The sequence below is a fragment of the Scyliorhinus torazame genome, chromosome 1, assembly GCF_047496885.1.
Source record: "Scyliorhinus torazame isolate Kashiwa2021f chromosome 1, sScyTor2.1, whole genome shotgun sequence".
NCBI classification, from domain to species: Eukaryota; Metazoa; Chordata; class Chondrichthyes; order Carcharhiniformes; family Scyliorhinidae; genus Scyliorhinus; species Scyliorhinus torazame.
In genome coordinates, this window is record NC_092707.1 from 104,714,927 (window position 1) to 104,734,515 (window position 19,589).

The 19,589-nt window shown below is 46.5% G+C and overlaps 1 protein-coding gene and 1 long non-coding RNA gene across 2 annotated transcripts in view; one reads left to right on the forward strand and one right to left on the reverse strand.

Moving 5' to 3' along the window:
- The window catches only part of crkl (v-crk avian sarcoma virus CT10 oncogene homolog-like), a 91,695-nt gene that overhangs the window by 37,731 nt on the left and 34,375 nt on the right, over positions 1-19,589 (reverse strand). The window lies entirely within an intron of this gene.
- Positions 6,433-15,921, forward strand: LOC140410755 (uncharacterized). Its single transcript, XR_011940724.1, has 3 exons — positions 6,433-6,558; positions 15,176-15,610; positions 15,723-15,921. It is a non-coding gene; the product is annotated as an uncharacterized lncRNA (long non-coding RNA).

Sequence of the window (19,589 nt, forward strand, 5' to 3'; positions counted from 1 at the left end):
AGGGCCTGTTCTGTGCTGTATTTTCTATGTTCTATGTTCTATCACAATGCTATTTCCCTTTCGGGAAGGAAATCTGCCACTCTTACCTGGCCACATGCAACTCCACATCCAATGCAATGTGACTCTTAAATACCCTCTGAAGTGGCAATTTCATCCCAGGAGATTTTTAAAAGGCCACCGAATATGAAAGGAAATACTTATACTTGCATTTCTAAATCATCTTTTAAAATTTCAGTACTTCATAGTCAATACAGTCAGTACTGTGATAGAACATAGAAAAACAAGCCCTTCGGCCCACGATGTTGTGCCGAACCTTTGTCCTAGATTAATCATAGATTATCATTGAATTTACAGTGCAGGAGGCCATTCGGCCCTTTGAGTCTGCACCGGCTCTTGGAAAGAGCACCCTACCCAAACTCAACACCTATCATTGGATTTAATTACAGATGTGTATCAAACTCCAAACTCAACAAACACCTCCACACAACACCAAGGACAATTTTGGACACTAAGGGCAATTTATCATGGCCAATCCACCTAACCTGCACATCTTTGGACTGTGGGAGGAAACCGGAGCACCCGGAGGAAACCCACGCAGACACTGGGAGGATGTGCAGACTCCGCACAGACAGTGATCCAAGCCGGAATCGAACCTGGGACCCTGGAGCTGTGAAGCAATTGTGCTATCCACAATGCTACCGTGCTGCCCTTGAACAAATAAATCTACACTATATCATTTTACCGTAATCCATGTACCTATCCAATAGCTGCTTGAAGGTCCCTAATGTTTCCGACTCAACTACTTCCACAGGCAGGGCATTCCATGCCCCCACTACTCTCTGGGTAAAGAACCTACCTCTGACATCCCCCCTATATCTTCCACCATTCACCTTAAATTTATGTCCCCTTGTAATGGTTTGTTCCACCCGGGGAAAAAGTCTCTGACTGTCTACTCTATCTATTCCCCTGATCATATTATAAACCTCTATCAAGTCGCCCCTCATCCTTCTCCGTTCTAATGAGAAAAGGCCTAGCACCCTCAACCTTTCATCGTAAGACCTACTCTCCATTCCAGGCAACATCCTGGTAAATCTCCTTTGCACCTTTTCCAAAGCTTCCACATCCTTCCTAAAATGAGGCGACCAGAACTGTACACAGTACTCCAAATGTGGCCTTACCAAAGTTTTGTACAGCTGCATCATCACCTCACGGCTCTTAAATTCAATCCCTCTGTTAATGAACGCGAGCACACTATAGGCCTTCTTCACAGCTCTATCCACTTGAGTGGCATCTTTCAAAGATGTATGAACATAGACCCCAAGATCTCTCTGCTCCTCCACATTGCCAAGAACTCTACCGTTAACCCTGTATTCCGCATTCATATTTGTCCTTCCAAAATGGACAACCTCACACTTTCCAGGGTTAAACTCCATCTGCCACTTCTCAGCCCAGCTCTGCATCCTATCTATGTCTCTTTGCAGCCGACAACAGCCCTCCTTACTATCCACAACTCCACCAATCTTCGTATCGTCTGCAAATTTACTGACCCACCCTTCAACTCCCTCATCCAAGTCATTAATGAAAATCACAAACAGCAGAGGACCCAGAACTGATCCCTGCGCTACGCCACTGGTAACTGGGATCCAGGCTGAATATTTGCCATCCACCACCACTCTCTGACTTCTATCGGTTAGCCAGTTTGTTATCCAACTGGCCAAATTTCCCACTATCCCATGCCTCCTTACTTTCTGCAGAAGCCTACCATGGGGAACCTTATCAAATGTCTTACTAAAATCCATGTACACTACATCCACTGCTTTACCTTCATCCACATGCTAAGTCACCTCCTCAAAGAATTCAATAAGACTTGTAAGGCAAGACCTACCCCTCACAAATCCGTGCTGACTATCCCTAATCGAGCAGTGACTTTCCAGATGCTCAAAAATCCTATCCTTCAGTACCCTTTCCATTACTTTGCCGACCACCGAAGTAAGACTAACTGCCCTGCAATTCCCAGGGTTATCCCTAGTCCCTTTTTTGAACAGGGGCACGACATTCGCCACTCTCCAATCACCTGGTGCCACCCCTGTTGACAGTGAGGAGGAAAAGATCATTGCCAACGGCTCTGCAATTTCATCTCTTGCTTCCCATAGAATCTTTGGATATATCCCGTCAGGCCCGGGGGACTTGTCTATCCTCAAGTTTTTCAAAATGCCCAACGCATCTTCCTTCCCAACAAGTATTTCCTCGAGCTTCCCAATCTGTTTCACACTGTCCTCTCCAACAGTATCGCCCCTCTCATTTGTAAATACAGAAGAAAAGTACTCGTTCAAGACATCTCCTATCTCTTCAGACTCAATACACAATCTCCCCGCTACTGTCCTTGATCGGACCTACCGTCGCTCTAGTCATTCTCATATTTCTCACATGTGTAAAAGGCCTTGGGGTTTTTCTTGATCCTACCCGCCAAAGATTGTTCATGCCCTCTCTTAGCTCTCCTAATCCCTTTCTTCAGTTCCCTCCTGGCTATCTTGTATCCCTCCAATGCCCTGTCTGAACCTTGTTTCCTCAGCCTTACACAAGTCTCCTTTTTCCTCTTAACAAGACATTCAACCTCTCTTGTCAACCATGGTTCCCTCACTCGACCATCTTTTCCCTGCCTGACAGGGACATACATATCAAGGACACGTAGTACCTGTTCCTTGAACAAGTTCCACATTTCACTTGTGTCCTTCCCTGATAGCCTATGTTCCCAACTTATGCACTTCAATTCTTGTCTGACAACATCGTATTTACCCTTCCCCCAATTGTAAACCTTGCCCTGTTGCACGCACCTATCCCTCTCCATTACTAAAGTGAAAGTCACAGAATTGTGGTCACTATCTCCAAAATGCTCCCCCACTATCAAATCTATCACTTGCCCTGGTTCATTACCAAGTACTAAATCCAATATTGCCCCTCCTCTGGTCGGACAATCTGCGGTGTTAGAAAAGCTTCCTGGACACACTGCACAAACACCACCCCATCCAAGCTATTTGATCTAAAGAGTTTCCACTCAATATTTGGGAAGTTAAAGTCACCCATGACTACTACCCTGTGACTTCTGCACCTTTCCAAAATCTGTTTCCCAATCTGTTCCTACACATCTCTGCTACTATTGGGGGGCCTATAGAAAACTCCTAACAAGGTGACTGCTCCTTTCCTATTTCTGACTTCAACCCATACTACCTCAGTCGGGTGATACTCCTCGAACTGCCTTTCTGCAGCTGTTATACCATCTCTAATTAACAATGCCACCCCCCCCCCCCGCCCCCCCCAAACCTCTTTTATCCCTAATCTTATTGAAACATCTGTAACCAGGAACCTCCAACAACCATTTCTGCCCCTCTTCTATCCAAGTTTCCGTGATGGCCACCACATTGTAGTCCCAAGTACCAATCCATGCCTTAAGTTCACCCACCTTATTCCTGATGCTTCTTGCGTTGAAGTATACACACTTCAACCCATCTCCGTGCCTGCAAGTACTCTCCTTTGTCAGTGTCCCCTTCCCCATTGCCTCACTACATGCTTTGGCATCCTGAATATCGGCTACCTTAGTTGCTGGACTACAAATCCGGTTCCCATTCCCCAGCCAAATTTGTTTAAACCCTCCCGAAGAGTACTCGAAAACCTCCCTCCCAGGATATTGGTGCCCCTCTGGTTCAGATGCAACCCGTCCTGCTTGTACAGGTCCCACCTTCCCCAGAATGCGCTCCAATTATCCAAATACCTGAAGTACTCCCTCCTACACCATTCCTGCAGCCACAGGTTCAGCTGCACTCTCTCCCTATTCCTAGCTTGGCTATCACGTGGCACCGGCAACAAACCAGAGATGACAACTCTGTTTGTCCTGGCTTTTAACTTCCAGCCTAACTCCCTAAACTTGTTTATTACCTCCACGCCCCTTTTCCTACCTATGTCGTTGGTACCAATGTGCACCACGACTTCTGGCTGCTCCCCCTCCCCCTTAAGGATCCTGAAGACACGATCCGAGACATCCCTGGCCCTGGCACCCGCGAGGCAACATACCTTCCGGGAGTCTCGCTCGCGACCACAGAATCTCCTATCTATTCCCCTAACCATTGAATCTCCTACAACTATCGCTTTTCTATTCTCCCCCTTCCCTTCTGAGCCCCAGAGCCAGACTCAGTGCCAGAGACCTGGCCGGTAGGGTCTTCCCCCGGTAGGTCATCCCCCCCCAACAGCATCCAAAACGGTATACTTGTTTTGAAGGGGAACGGCCACGAGGGATCCCTGCACTGTCTGCCTGTTTGTTTTTTCCCCCCGGACTGTAACCCAGCTATTCTTGTCCTGTAGCTTGGGTGTGGTTACCTCCCTGTAACTCTTCTCAATCATCCCCTCTGCGTCCCAGATGATCCGAAGTTCATCCAGCTTCAGCTCCAGTTCCCTAACACGGTCTTTGAGGAGCTGAAGTTGGGTGCACTTCCCGCAGGTATAGTCAGCGGGACACCTGTGGTATCCCTCACCACCCATATCCTACAGGAGGAGCATGTAACTGGCCTAGCCTTCATCCCCTTTTGCCTGACAGAATATAGCTGCCCTGTGGACTAACTAGATCTCCGCCCTCCGACTCTGCTCCCAGTCAGCTACACTTTCTGTAAACTCCTGGCTCATTTCTCACTCTTTGCGGAAATGTCGGAAACAAAATGAAAGGAGCACCATACTCCCTCCTCACCTAACTCCCTCGGTCATCAAACTCTTACTATAGCACTCAAATGCACCAAACTCTCACTATAGCACTCAAATGCACCAAATTCAGCACTCAGTGCAAACAAATGTCGGAAGTGTGACAAAGACAGTAATGGGTAATGATTCGACCTGTTTCTTTGATGTATTTAATATTGGTCAGCACAGGGTAGAATCCTCCTGTTCGTCTTCAAAATTGTTTTGCCGGCCTGCTTTAATCCAGTGACATTTCTATTGTTTAGATACTTAGACTCTGCTTCTCCAGTAGCACACTGTATTTAGGTAATGATGACATGAAATGGGTGCCACGGTAGCACAGTGGTTAGCACTATTGCTTCACAGCAAAAGAGTCCCAGATTAGATTCCCGGCTTGGGTCACAGTCTTTGTGGAGTCTGCACGTTCTCCCTGTGTCTGCTTGGGTTTTCTCCGGGTGCTCTGGTTTCCTCCCACAAGTCCCGAAAAATGTGCTGTCGGGTGAATTGGACATTCTGAATTCTCCCTCAGCGTATCCGAACAGGCGCCGGAATGTGGCGACTAGGGGCTTTTCACAGTAACTTAATAATAATCTTTTATTGTCACAAGTATGAAGTTACAGTGTTAATGTAAGCCTACTTGTGACACTAATAAAGATTATTGTTATTATAGAAATGCTCCCGCTCTCTCCCTCCCCCCCCTCTCTCTCTCTGCTTCCCCCCCTCTCTGGGCACTACTCTGTTACACTCGTCGTGCCTTTTCAGATACTTCAATTTGCCAATTAACAACAGAAAATGTTATCTATGCTCCAGCAGGTCAGGCAGCATCTGGACAGAGTTGATGTCTCAGAACTGAGCACAGGTCTCTGACCAGGAACATTAACTCTTGTTTTTCTCTCTCCATAGATGCGGTGTAGTGACAGCATTTTTAATTAAGATTCTGGCGTCTACAGACCAGTCCAAGCACTAAAACACCAGCGAGATCATGACAGGGATTCCAAGTATCAATTTTTAAAAAAAGAACTTGACTGGATGTTCTACATTGTGAAAGCCTGATTAATCTTGACTGAGGGAAACAGGATCATTTCCAGTTGATTTATGCCCTACAGTAGTGTCTGAAACCAGACTGTCCAAAAACCATCTATCTGAAAAAATTTCAGAGACTGCCATGCATCAATTTTAATCAAATATAATGGGGGGGGGGGGGGAAACTTACCTGAGCGATTCAGTTAAGAGTGCATTGGTGCAGAGTGGGCCCTGACCAGGCCTCAGTCTCGAAGTTGCCAGTTTTAAGACACTGTACTGCATTTCAAAGGCTTGACATAACAAGCAAAACATGGCTTTTAGCCAATGAAATATCCAGTTAATTTCTGAACTACAACAGAATAGTCTACAAGCTAATTGTATTACATGGGACGAGCTGTTCCTGGAGCCGATATCAAAATCTCTTCCTTTAGTTATGTAAGCTGGCAGAATCAGTCCATGCAATTCAATTCAACATCTAAACTCCCAAAACAATTTTCAAAAGCTTACACATCGTACTTTCTTAATCTACGCATAATCATTAGCCAATGTGCAACATACACGGCTGATTACAACAATATTGCAAATTTGGCATATTTCCAATTTTGTAGAAAAATCTTGTGTGGTAAGCATTACTATGACTGCGTTTGTTACATCACTGGTTGGGTTGTGAAACAGGACAAATCGATGAGGGAAGTTCAGAAATACAGCAGGAATGTAACTCCAAATCATTTCTCCATACAAGAACTTTGACTCGAAAATCGAACAGGTATAATTACATCCAAAAAGTTGATTGAACGACTGAGTGAAGAACAGGTAATGGTTGCTGAGACAAACCATAGTGCAGCAATGGCCAGTATCTTTGCAGGTGCACACAGGGCATGAGAAGAGGAGAGAGGGGGAGGGAGGGGGAAGAGAGAGAGTGGGGAGAGAGAGAGTGGGGAGAGAGAGAGAGGGGGGGCGAGGGAGGGGGGGGCGAGGGAGGGGGGGCGAGGGCGAGGGAGGGGGGGGCGAGGGAGGGGGGGGCGAGGGAGGGGGGGGCGAGGGAGGAGGGCGAGGGAGGAGGGCGAGGGAGGGGGGGCGAGGGAGGGGGGGCGAGGGAGGGGGGGCGAGGGAGGGGGGGCGAGGGAGGGGGGCGAGGGAGGGGGGGCGAGGGAGGGGGGGCGAGGGAGGGGGGGCGAGGGAGGGGGGGCGAGGGAGGGGGGGCGAGGGAGGGGGGGCGAGGGAGGGGGGGCGAGGGAGGGGGGGCGAGGGAGGGGGGGCGAGGGAGGGGGGGCGAGGGAGGGGGGGCGAGGGAGGGGGGGCGAGGGAGGGGGGGCGAGGGAGGGGGGGCGAGGGAGGGGGGGCGAGGGAGGGGGGGCGAGGGAGGGGGGGCGAGAGAGGGGGGGCGAGAGAGGGGGGGGCGAGAGAGGGGGGGCGAGAGAGCGGGGGCGAGAGAGCGGGGGCGAGAGAGCGGGGGCGAGAGAGCGGGGGCGAGAGAGCGGGGGCGAGAGAGCGGGGGGCGAGAGAGCGGGGGCGAGAGAGCGGGGGCGAGAGAGCTGGGGCGAGAGAGCTGGGGCGAGAGAGCTGGGGCGAGAGAGCTGGGGCGAGAGAGCTGGGGCGAGAGAGTTGGGGCGAGAGAGTTGGGGCGAGAGAGTTGGGGCGAGAGAGTTGGGGCGAGAGAGTTGGGGCGAGAGAGCTGGGGCGAGAGAGCTGGGGCGAGAGAGTTGGGGCGAGAGAGTTGGGGCGAGAGAGTTGGGGCGAGAGAGTTGGGGCGAGAGAGTTGGGGCGAGAGAGTTGGGGCGAGAGAGTTGGGGCGAGAGAGTTGGGGCGAGAGAGTTGGGGCGAGAGAGTTGGGGCGAGAGAGTTGGGGCGAGAGAGTTGGGGCGAGAGAGTTGGGGCGAGAGAGTTGGGGCGAGAGAGTTGGGGCGAGAGAGTTGGGGCGAGAGAGTTGGGGCGAGAGAGTTGGGGCGAGAGAGTTGGGGCGAGAGAGAGACTCGGACTAATGCTCTGCAGAGCCGGGTTCGATTCCTGCCACGGCAGATGGAGAAATTTGAATTCAATAGAAAAATATCTGGAATTAAAAGTCTAACGATTACCTTGAAGATTGGCGTAAAAACCCATCTTGTTTGCTAATGTCCTTTGGGGAAGGAAATCTGCCGTCCTTACCTGGTCTGACCTACACGTGACTCCAGATCCACACAGCAATGTGGTTGACTCTTAAAATGCCACTCAGCTCGAGGGATGGGCAAGAAATGCTGGCCTTGCCTGAGACACCCACATTCCATGAAATAATAAAGGGAAAAAAAGACAGTATGGATAGCGCTCCATATAAGGGGCTGTTTAGCACAGGGCTAAATCGCTGGCTTGAAGGCAGGCCAGCAGCACGGTTCAATTCCCGTAACAGCCTTCCTGAACAGGCGCTGGAATGTGGCGACTAGGGGCTTTTCACCGCAACTTCATTTGAAGCCTACTTGTGACAAGAAGCGATTTTCATTTCATTTCATGTAACCCTGGCAACAAGTCTTCATGCACACCACCTGTACCTTTCCCCATGGTCAAACTTTCATCAATTTTTGCATGTCGCTCTAAGTCTAGAGTCCTGGCCAGCATTCACCCCTCTGCTAATAGCACTAAAAAAACAAGTTAGTTGGCCAGTTTGGACATTTTGTTAGTCGAACACACTGACTGCTGCATAAGCCGACATAAAACAAGAATGACGACACTTCAGAAGAATGTGAAGCAGTCTGAGAGACCTCACACTGCAAGAAACAGTTACTTCTTTAAGCAACAAAATGGCAAATATACATGGCGGTTGGCTGAAATATATACCATTAAATTGCAAGGGACAAGTTAGAGGAAGTAACTAACAGCAATGGTTAATGAGAAAGAGATGTAATAAAGTTGTTGGGTTTAGAAGAGAAAGGGCCTTGGGTTCACACCTTCCTATTTTCCACCTCCACTGCTGTCATCACCGCTAACAGCCCAGATAAGGGGTCAAATGGATCAGCGCGAGTATGGGTGACAATCCAAAGGCGTGCAAATGTTTTAAATGATCAAGTTCTTGAGCTTCTTTCTCCAACCCCAAACAGAATGCTATCATTTTACCATAAAAGATGACACAGGAAACATTTCATTCTTTGTGGTAAGTTTCCCCCATCACAATCAGGCAGTGATGTTCTCCCCCCACCAGCACCCAACAATCTCGGCTCACATTGAGCAAAGTCAAGCAGAACAGCTATTGGATCACAACCCAGCACCAGCCAGACCTTCAGGTCAGGGGTGAAAGTTATCAAATTATAAAAGTAGTCTAAATTGGCCCATAGCAATTTCTTCAAATAACTTGCAAACAGGTACTGGTTTGCAATGTATGACAAAACAGTATGCAAGACATGCATTCATTTTCTTTAATCTGCTCGCAGAACGTCAGTGTACCTCGGCAGGTCAGCATTCATCGCTCCATCCCTTATTGCCTGCCAGGTGGTGAGCTGCTTTCTTCTGCTGCAGCCCACGTGGTGTACACCCACAGTGTTCTCAGTGAGAGAGACCCAGAAACAATAAAATAATGGGGATTTATTTCTTAGAGAGGATGATGCTCGATTTGGTGGGGAATTAGTAAAAGTTGGGAGCCTGTTGCCTTTTTCAGTCTTGGTGGCAGAGGTCATGAGCTTGGACGATGCTATCTAAGGCACCTCGGCAGGTTGCTGCAACATATTTTGTAGGTAGTACAACTCGAACTGCACTCATCCAGGCAAGTGGAGAATATTTCATCACCCAATCCTTCTGTGCCTTGTATATGCTAGAAATGGCCTGACAAGTCAGAACATTCAGCCTCTGACCAGCTCTTGTAGTCTCAGTGCTTTTGTGGCTGGTCCAGTTTTTGGTCAATGTTAACTTCCAGGATGTTGATGCTGCAGGATTCAGTGATGGTAATATTAAGGGGAGGAGGTTAGCTTCTTACTTGTTGAGGGCAGTCATTGTCCAGTACTCATTGCCCAATAATCCCAGGCTAAACTTTCAAATTGTCAGGATACATCACAAATTTCCCAGAAGAATCTATCAGAAAGAGGGTGTGCAGTCGGAGGGATGAACAATCCTGGCTAGTTGAGGAAGAGCAGCGTTTATCAACCTCTCCACTTCCAACGATATGAAGGACAAAATTAGGCTGGTATGGGACAAGTTCCACCCCCTTCCCCCAGTCAATTACTTCCACACAGTTATGACCCTAGAAGGGCAAGGGCAGCAAACAGATGGAACCCCCACCACCTGCAGGATCAACATTCTCGAACTCCCTCCCTAACAGCACTGTGGGCATACCACACCATATGGACTGCAGCAGTTCAGGGCAGCAACTTACCAACGCCTCTGCTGGCCTAGCCAGCGACACCCAGATCCGTTGGAAGAAATTTGAAAAATTATCCAAGAGATGAGGCAAAATATTAAATGCAGCAGAAATTCTCATCCTTGGTGCCGTTTACTCTGAAGGTATTGTAATAAATAATAATAATAAATTAATAATCTTTATTGTCACAAGTAGGCTTACATTAGCACTGCAATGAAATTACTGTGAAAAGCCCCTAGTCGCCAATGTCCCTGTGGTAAATTTCCATCCTTGGAGTAATGTTAAATTGGATGTCTTACTTCAAGATTGTTTCATTCAATAAAGTGAATGAATAATTTACTCCTCTGCCCTCAACTACAACCCATGCCAGTTAGTGCCAGCGTGTCACAGGTGGTAATGTTCGAACCGGAGTCAGAAGGTCCAGCTGACTCCAGTGTGGCACTGGTGTAGTGTTCCATTAGAGGTAGCCTTTAGGATTGCATGTTAATCAGAATGTCAATTGCAATGCTGATGATTCCACACAACAATCCATTGAGGAACAGTGAGATCTGGTTCCCTGATCAAAATTCCACCCTCAAAACATCACCAAAAAACAAAAGCTAATTATTCACATCATTGCTGCTTTGTGGAATTTTAGTATGTACAAAATGGCCCCTGGGATTGACCATGTCGTAACTACTGTACAATTCCCGAGGTGCTTTGGATGTTTCATGGTGTGCTACATAAAAGGAGTTTTCTTTTCTACATGCTACATAAAGCATTTCCACGACATTGTGCAAGGGGGGAGGGAGTACTGTACAGTTCCGTCCTGTACTGCTCACGGTTACGTTAACCAAGCAGCAGCATTGGCCAGATCGGAGAAGCCTGTCTGATGAATAGCAAGTATGATTTGGGGATTTTTGGGACGATGGAAAGTGGAGCAGAGTAAACAAGCCCATTTATTAATACTTTCCGATCACAACTGAGCCAAAATGAGTGGCGACCTACAATAAGAAAGTTGACAATCCACACAAACTCCTCTTCTTAAAGGCAAATAAGAAACACTGACAGCAGGTGCCTAGACCAAGGGGTCAGGTGTACAGAAACCTAGTTACTGCGCTCTGAATTAGCATTTATTTACCTACACAAACAAAACTACCCCAAGGCTATTTCATTAAAAATTAACTACATTTGCAGTGAAACTAGTACACTGAGCACACTGTATAGTTCATAAGGACATGGGTTACTTTGACTAATTCCACTGGCATACAGCAAAGTTAAGATACGATTTCAGATATTTAAAATTACAAAGGATTTTCAGAATGACTATTTCTAATGGTCGTAGGTTTCAACGAGCTGCCATTAATTTAAATTCGCAAACGCAAAGCAAATTAGTTTAGAAAAAGTGTTTTAGGCATAGCTATTGGGAGTCTGGAATGCTTTGAGCTGGATGCGACTGATACAGACTATTGCACCCACATTCAAAAGTGATGTTCCAAGGCTATGCAAAAGGACAGAGATATGCGACTCATTTGGAATTATACTAAAAAGAGGTTGACTGATATGATGGGAAATGACCATCGTATATGCTGTAAACGTCTATGGTAACCCTTTCCTTTTAAATGTTATATGAATGGTGGTATATCAATAAGCAGTGCCCTGAAATATACCACTAGACTGCACAATGATCCTCACATTATTCAGTAAATCCTGTTGGCAAGTTGGCATATTTTCATTTAGGGCCAAATTCAGGGATTAGTGCACAGAACCCAATAATGTTCCTAGCTGACTTTCAAAGGAAGGGAGAGTGGTGTATAATTGGGCAGCACATGTGGATAGCACTGTGGCTTCACAGCGCCAGGGTCTCAGGTTCGATTTCCCGCTGAGTCACTGTCTGTACGGAGTCTGCACGTTCTCCCCGTGTCTGCTTGGGTTTCCCCCGGGTGCACCGGTTTCCTCCCACAGTTCAAAGGTGTGCAGGTTAGGTGGATTGGCCATGCTAAATTGCCCTTTAGTGTCCAAAAAGGTTGGGAAGGGTTATTGGGTGACGGGGATAGAGTGGAAGTGAAGCTTAAGTGGGTCGGTGCAGATTTGATGGGCCGAATGGCCTCCTTCTGCACTGAATGTTCTATATGTGGGTAAGGATAATGACAAAGATTATCTTCCAGTGAAGGTCCAGTGAACGAAAGAAATGAAATGAAAATTGTTTATTGTCACAAGTAGGCTTCAAATGAAGTTACTATGAAATGCCCCTAGTCGCCACATTCCGGCGCCTGTTCGGGGAGGCTGGTATGGGAATTGAACCTGGCCTGCCTTGGTCTGCTTTCAAAGCCAGCAATTTAGCCCTGTGCTAAAGCAGCAATACAACAAGAAGGCTGGAGGGTGTGTGCTCAGAGACACTGAACCCTTTATTTAAGTAGTTCTATTATGGTCAATGATAATACTCCTGATACGCGAAAAGAGTGGAGCTTTGAGTGAGCAAGTTCACATTTTCCACTGCAGCCGGTTAGTGTTACACAATCTCCAACTCACCTTCCCCAATATCACACCATAATTCTAGCAGTCTGAAGTGAAATGGGGATTTTACACCACAAGGGTTAATGTTTAAATATACACCAACCAGTCACTAGCCAGAGCAATGAAGCAGCACAATTAATCTAAAGCATACTTCCTGCTAAAGACACGTCAACCCATATGTAGCAGTAATGGGCCAGCATTTGAGTCTGGTACCACAGCTCATTGCTCTCCTGAGCACAGCTTTCCTTGAATCTCAACGGGATAAACAAAAGTTCCCAGAATGATTCAGTGTTGACTGAGCATAACCACTGGAAGTGTCATTAATGGGGCAACATTTTGCATGGGCATACTGAACAATCTACTCCATGTGTTCACAGACAACTTGGGATTTAACCCACACATAGACAGACAGACTTCCACGGCTTTGCTTGCTGATATACTCTGTGAAATAAAAGATGAACTTTAACATCTTTGTACCTTATCCATAAAGCGGAGTTCATCCAAAGGTCTGCTGGCTGTATCCGAACACACAAGTCCCATTTCCTCTTTGTCTACATTTGCTGATCTACATTCCCTCCCCGCCACCCCCAAACATCAATTTTTAAATTCTCATCCCCGTTTTCAAATACCTTGATGGTTTTGCCCCCTCCGTATATATGTAATTTGCTCTGGACTAACATCTCCAAGATTTCTACACATCCTCTGATTTCCACCAATCTATCAGTGGCTCCTAGCTCTGGTATTTCTCCCTGAACCTTTCCACCTTTTACCCATCGCGGTGACAAATATTGTTGGATATTGCGGGGCAGCACAGTAGCATTGTGGATAGCACAATTGCTTCACAGCTCCAGGGTCCCAGGTTCAATTCCAGCTTGGGCCACTGTCTGTGCGGAGTCTGCACGTCCTCCCAGTGTGTGCGTGGTTTTCCTCCGGGTGCTCCGGTTTCCTCCCACAGTCCAAAGATGTGCAGGTTAGGTGGATTGGCCATGATAAATTGCCCTTAGTGTCCAAAATTGCCCTTAGAGTTGGGTGGGGTTGCTGGGTTGTGGGGATAGGGTGGAGGCGTTGACCTTGGGTAGGGTGCTCTTTCCAGGAGCCGGGGCAGACTCGATGGGCCGAATGGCCTCCTTCTGCACTGTAAATTCTATGATAACAGTTCTGCAAAGCACCGTTTGCCAAACAAGCTGCTGTTGCTATTTAGTTTGATACTACAGACCATGTTCAAGCATTTACTGACATCAGCATCATCAGACAATGACCATCATAAAACCAGGATTACAGAGCTGGTGCGCCTCTTGGTGTATTGTCCAAGGAACAAGTTTAGAAAACTTTATGGATGTAAAATCCCAAAACAACAATATCCAAAGCATTCTGCAGTTCTTCTATCAGGTGGAGTCAGGGGTGGCTGATCAATGCAAGACAAATGCACATTCAACAGTTAATGTGGGGTCCACTCGCCATGCATGAGAGAGGGGTTAGAATTTGGAGGCCTCATGCTTTTGCACCTTACCTGCTTTAATGTCAGTTTTTTTTTTGTAAATTTAGAGCACCCAATTAATTTTTTCCAATTAAGGGACAATTTAGCGTGGCCTATCCACCTAGCCTGCACTTGTTTGTGTTGTGGGAGCGAAACTCGTACAAATACGGGGAGAACGTGCAAACTCCACGTGGACAGTGGCCCAGAGCTGAGATCAAACCTGGGACCTCGGCGCCGCGAGGCAGCAGTGCTAACCACTGCACCACCGTGCTGCCTGCTTTAATGTCATATAGTGTTTAAGAAAACTTTACATTTTTGTTTAGGAACATCAAGTTTAGAACACTGATCTTTTCATTTGGCTATCACACAATTATCTGGTCATTAAATTGAGGGTTCATTATCGGAGACGAGCAGGCAATTCACAGTGTTTAGTATCAGGTAGGCAGCTGAGTTCAACCTTCCATGCATGCGCACATTATCAACAGTGCAAAGGCCTCCAGATCATTTTCATAAATAGCAGTTTGATGTGCTGGCTATTTCTATATTGATTTTGGAGGGAGCCAGTGTCCCTTGCAGCCATACTTGTGGGTCCTAAGCTGCCAATAGAAACCCTATCGTAAACAGCGGTCAAAGACCATTTTCGCACTCTAAAACCAAGTTTTCCGCTGGCAGCATTGACAAATCCTGCAGCTATATTTGGAGTTACCATCAGCTGATTCTTGCACAGGCAACCCAGGTACTTTAAAATTAAAAACAATATAAAGGAAGATTTCTTCACACTCGAGCCAATGTACACTGAGTCACAACCTATCTGAACACTGCCAGGACAATAACCATAATGCTTCATACTTCAAATGGAAGGTCTCCAGTCCCAGCTTGTAACAGAAGAGTTTCCATTACCCCCAATTAACATCCTTCCTAGACATCTTTACATCAGCATTTTCCTTGGGTTCCATTGTCTGACATCTGCTATTCAAACCAGATCCTTTGTCACAGTAACAGAATAATATGCACAAAGAACAGTTCCAGAAGATAATAGGACTGGTTTTGATCAGGAAATGCAGGAATACAGCAACACGCCAGCCACTCCTTTTTGACCAAAACCTGTCACAGCAGCTAACTGCTCCGATCTTTTGCAGGCAAAAAGACATGTCACAAATCACTGCAGCAAGTCAGCACTGAAATGAATGAATCAACATGCAAGACTTGTTCCCCAGCTTGCTCCAAATGCTCCTGATCGATTCAAGATTGAATTAGGTCAGCAGATTTTAACAAAGAAAACTGGGGCAGGATTAGGCCATTCTGGCCCTTCAAGGCTGCACTGCCTTCAATAAGATGATGGCCACTCTCCTACCTCAACGCCACCGATCTGCTTTATCCCAAGACCCCTCTGCATCCAAAGAATCTATTGACCTGCCTTGAAAATAACTCAATGACTCAACATCCATGGTTTCTTTTTGATCCACAAAATGTATCTGGAACAGTCAGCAGGCATGGATTCCTCCCTCTAGCTCGAGGTATCCCAATACAGGCACAACGGCAGTCACTTCTTCTGGTTTATATTGCTTCAAATGGTAAGTACTCACAACGTACTAACTTTTTCTCGCAGACATTCTGGACTAAATATCACACCAGTGTATTGCAGCAATGCTAACATGGTGATATGTGCCGTTATTTCCACATTAGCATCTCCGACTTCCCCATTGAGAGATAACCGGGATACCTAGAACTGCTGAAAGAGGAGGATTACAGCTATGGGACAGAAGGAACCTGGAAGGAGAAACGGAGAAAGTCAAACATGTGCACGATTTCTAATATTAGAAAAATGGACACTGTCCTTATAATAGCACATTAGTCATCTGATTATTGCTTTAGAATCTATATTTTGTGGAGGGTGTGGGGCAAGCGACAGCATGTGTGAAACAGGGAAAAGGGCAGCACCGTCCACATCCTTAAACTGTTCCAAAACACTCAGCAAGCAACGAATTACTTGATAAAAGTGTGACTTGTTCCATAGGAAAGCATGGTAGTCAATTTGCACAAAGGACCCACAAACAACATAATGTAACAGTGGTTACATGACATAGGAGGCAGAAATCTGCCCATCGTATCTTTACCAGGTCTCTGCAAGAGCATCTAATCTAACCCCACTCCCTGCCCTTTCCCCAAATAATAATCTTTTTTTTTAAAGCCTCAATTGAACCTGGCACCAGCACACGGGCCATGCATTTCAGATCAGATCTACTCACTGTGAAAACAATTTTCTTGCATTGCTTTTGCCAATCACCTTAAATTGGTTCTTGACTCTCCTATCTACTCGATCCAGGCACCAGGTGATTTCAAATACCTCGGACACATCTCCCCTTAATCACATGGTGGCACAGTGCTTAGCACTGCTGCCCCATAGCACCAGGAACCTGGGTTCAATTCCAGCCTTGGGTGACTGTGTGAGTTTGTACGTTCTTCCCGTGTCTTCATGGGTTTCCTCCGGGTTCCCTGGTTTCCTCCCACAGTCCAAAGCTGTGCAGGTTAGGTGGATTGGCTGTGCTGAACTGCCCCTTAGTGTCCAGGGATGTGCAGGTTAGGTGGGGTTGGGGGTGCAGGGGCTAGGCAGGGTGCTCTTTCAGAGGGTCAGTGCAGACCTGATGCGTCGAATGGCCTCCTTCTGAACTGTAGCGATTCTGTGATTCTATGAACTCCAGCTTCTTCAATCTATCCACATATCTGAAGTCTCTCAGATCTGGAACCACACAAAATCTTTCCACTCCCTTGATAATGCCTTTACAACTTTCCTAAAGTCTTGTACCTAGAATTGGTCACAATATTCCATTTAAGGCTGAACCGAGATTTTATACAGGTTTGCTTATAAGATAGCAACAGCCAAATCACCTGGGAAGGCTTTGTTTTCCTCGATGGCCTAAAGACATTTTCTGGAACAGTAACCTTTTGGATGGGGTTCAGTAAGAATCAGCATGGGGTTGAAACACTGGCTCTTGATGCAGCAACTCTCACTGGGGAGTATTTAAACAAGTTGGGACTGGCAGAGAGCAATTTCTCTGCAACCACAAATCAGAATTGATGGTAATAAAAATTCAATGATTTCAATGACAAAGAATAATTTACCTAACAGATAAATATGTAAAACATGCAGGAAATGTTTTATGGTCATGCTGGAAGTAGAAATGTCTGCTCCCCGACAGCACTGCGATATTGAGTTATTTCAATTTTTTTTAATTAATAGGACGCCCACAGCCCAGGAATGGATACAAAAAGCAATGCAGTTTAAGGGATATTAACAATTCAGAAAAGATTTTTGCTTTGAGGGTATAATTTTGTTTATTAATTAATGGGATGTGGGAAGCACTGGCTAGGCCACCATTTATTGCCCATCCCAGTGCTGTTAGGGAGGGAGTTCCAGGATTTTGACCCAATGACAGTGATGGAACAGTGATATATTCCCAAGTCAGGGTGGTGAGTGGCTTGGAGGGGTACTTCCAAGTGGTGGTGTTCCCCTGCATTTGCTGCTCTCATTCTATTAGATGGTAGGGCTAGTTTGGAGGGCCAGTTTAGCTCGCTTGGCTAGACAGCTGGTGCATAGCAAGGCCAGTCGCGCAGGTTCAATTCCCATGCCAGCTGAGGTTATTCATGCCTTCTTAACTTAGCCCCTCGCCTGAGATGTGGTGACCATCAGGTTAAATCACCACCAGTCAGCTCTCCCCTCAAAGGGGAAAGCAGCCTGTGGTCATCTGGGACTATGGCAACTTTACCATACCTAGAAGGTAGTGGTTGTGGGTTTGGAAGGTTCTGTTGCAGGAGCCTTCATGTGCTTCTGCAGTGCATCTTGTAGATGGTGCACATAGCTGCCACTGTGCGTCGGAGGTGGAGGAAGTGCCAATCAAGCGGGTTGCTTTATCCTGGTGTCAATCTTCTGAATTGATAATGAAGTTGCACTCATCCAGGTAAGGGGGAGAACTGCATTACATTCCTGGCTTGCAAAGAAAATAAACTAATAGGAATGGAGAGAGACATATTGCCCAGCAGAGCTAGAACAGCTAGTGTGCAGTTGGATCACAGTCTATGGTGACACTTAGAGACTCATTATCTTATAGACTTGAGAAGATTGTTTCAACAAGTGGAGCAGATCGATTCTATGGTCACAAAGAAATTCCTGCATAATGTTTTGAGGATAAATCAGTTGTGATTGGAAACTTCCATAATCCCCAGAAACTTAGCTTTTTGCCTCAGAGGGATTTCCTAGAGTTTATCCTGAAAGTAAGAGGTTTGTTTTAGCCTCTCCCCGGGGCTTCAGGAGCTGTATGAAGGTGTAACCTGGTTACAGCATATATGATGGATGGGCCTGCTGGTCTTTTCCTTCATCCATACAAGGACTACTCAAATATCTTACAATTAATCTTTTGAAATCTTGCTTAAAACCTTGACAAAATTACTGCAGCATTAAGATGGCAAAACAACACGTCTATCCCAGTCTAAACACAGCTCTGCAAATTCAACATTTGGACAACGGTCTTGCTGCTACAAGAGGCGAGGCCACGTTGGATTTGGTTTTGGGTAATGAACCAGGCCAGGTGTTGGATTTGGAGGTAGGAGAGCACTTTGGGGACAGTGACCACAATTCGGTGACATTTACGTTAATGATGGAAAGGGATAAGTATACACCGCAGGGCAAGAGTTATAGCTGGGGGAAGGGCAATTATGATGCCATTAGACGTGACTTGGGGGGGATAAGGTGGAGAAGTAGGCTGCAAGTGTTGGGCACACTGGATAAGTGGGGCTTGTTCAAGGATCAGCTACTGCGTGTTCTTGATAAGTATGTACCGGTCAGACAGGGAGGAAGGCGTCGAGCGAGGGAACCGTGGTTTACCAAGGAAGTGGAATCTCTTGTTAAGAGGAAGAAGGAGGCCTATGTGAAGATGAGGTGTGAAGTTTCGGTTGGGGCAATGGATAGTTACAAGGTAGCGAGGAAGGATCTAAAGAGAGAGCTAAGACGAGCAAGGAGGGGACATGAGAAGTATTTGGCAGGAAGGATCAAGGAAAACGCAAAAACTTTCTATATGTATGTCAGGAATAAGCGAATGACTAGGGAAAGAGTAGGACCAGTCAAGGACAGGGATGGGAAATTGTGTGTGGAGTCTGAAGAGATAGGCGAGATACTAAATGAATATTTTTCGTCAGTATTCACTAAGGAAAAAGATAATGTTATGGAGGAGAATGCTGAGCCCCAGGCTAATAGAATAGATGGCATTGAGGTACGTAGGGAAGAGGTGTTGGCAATTCTGGACAGGCTGAAAATAGATAAGTCCCCGGGACCTGATGGGATTTATCCTAGGATTCTCTGGGAGGCCAGGGAAGAGATTGCTGGACCTTTGGCTTTGATTTTTATGTCATCATTGGCTACAGGAATAGTGCCAGAGGACTGGAGGACAGCAAATGTGGTCCCTTTGTTCAAAAAGGGGAGCAGAGACAACCCCGGCAACTATAGACCGGTGAGCCTCACGTCTGTAGTGGGTAAAGTCTTGGAGGGGATTATAAGAG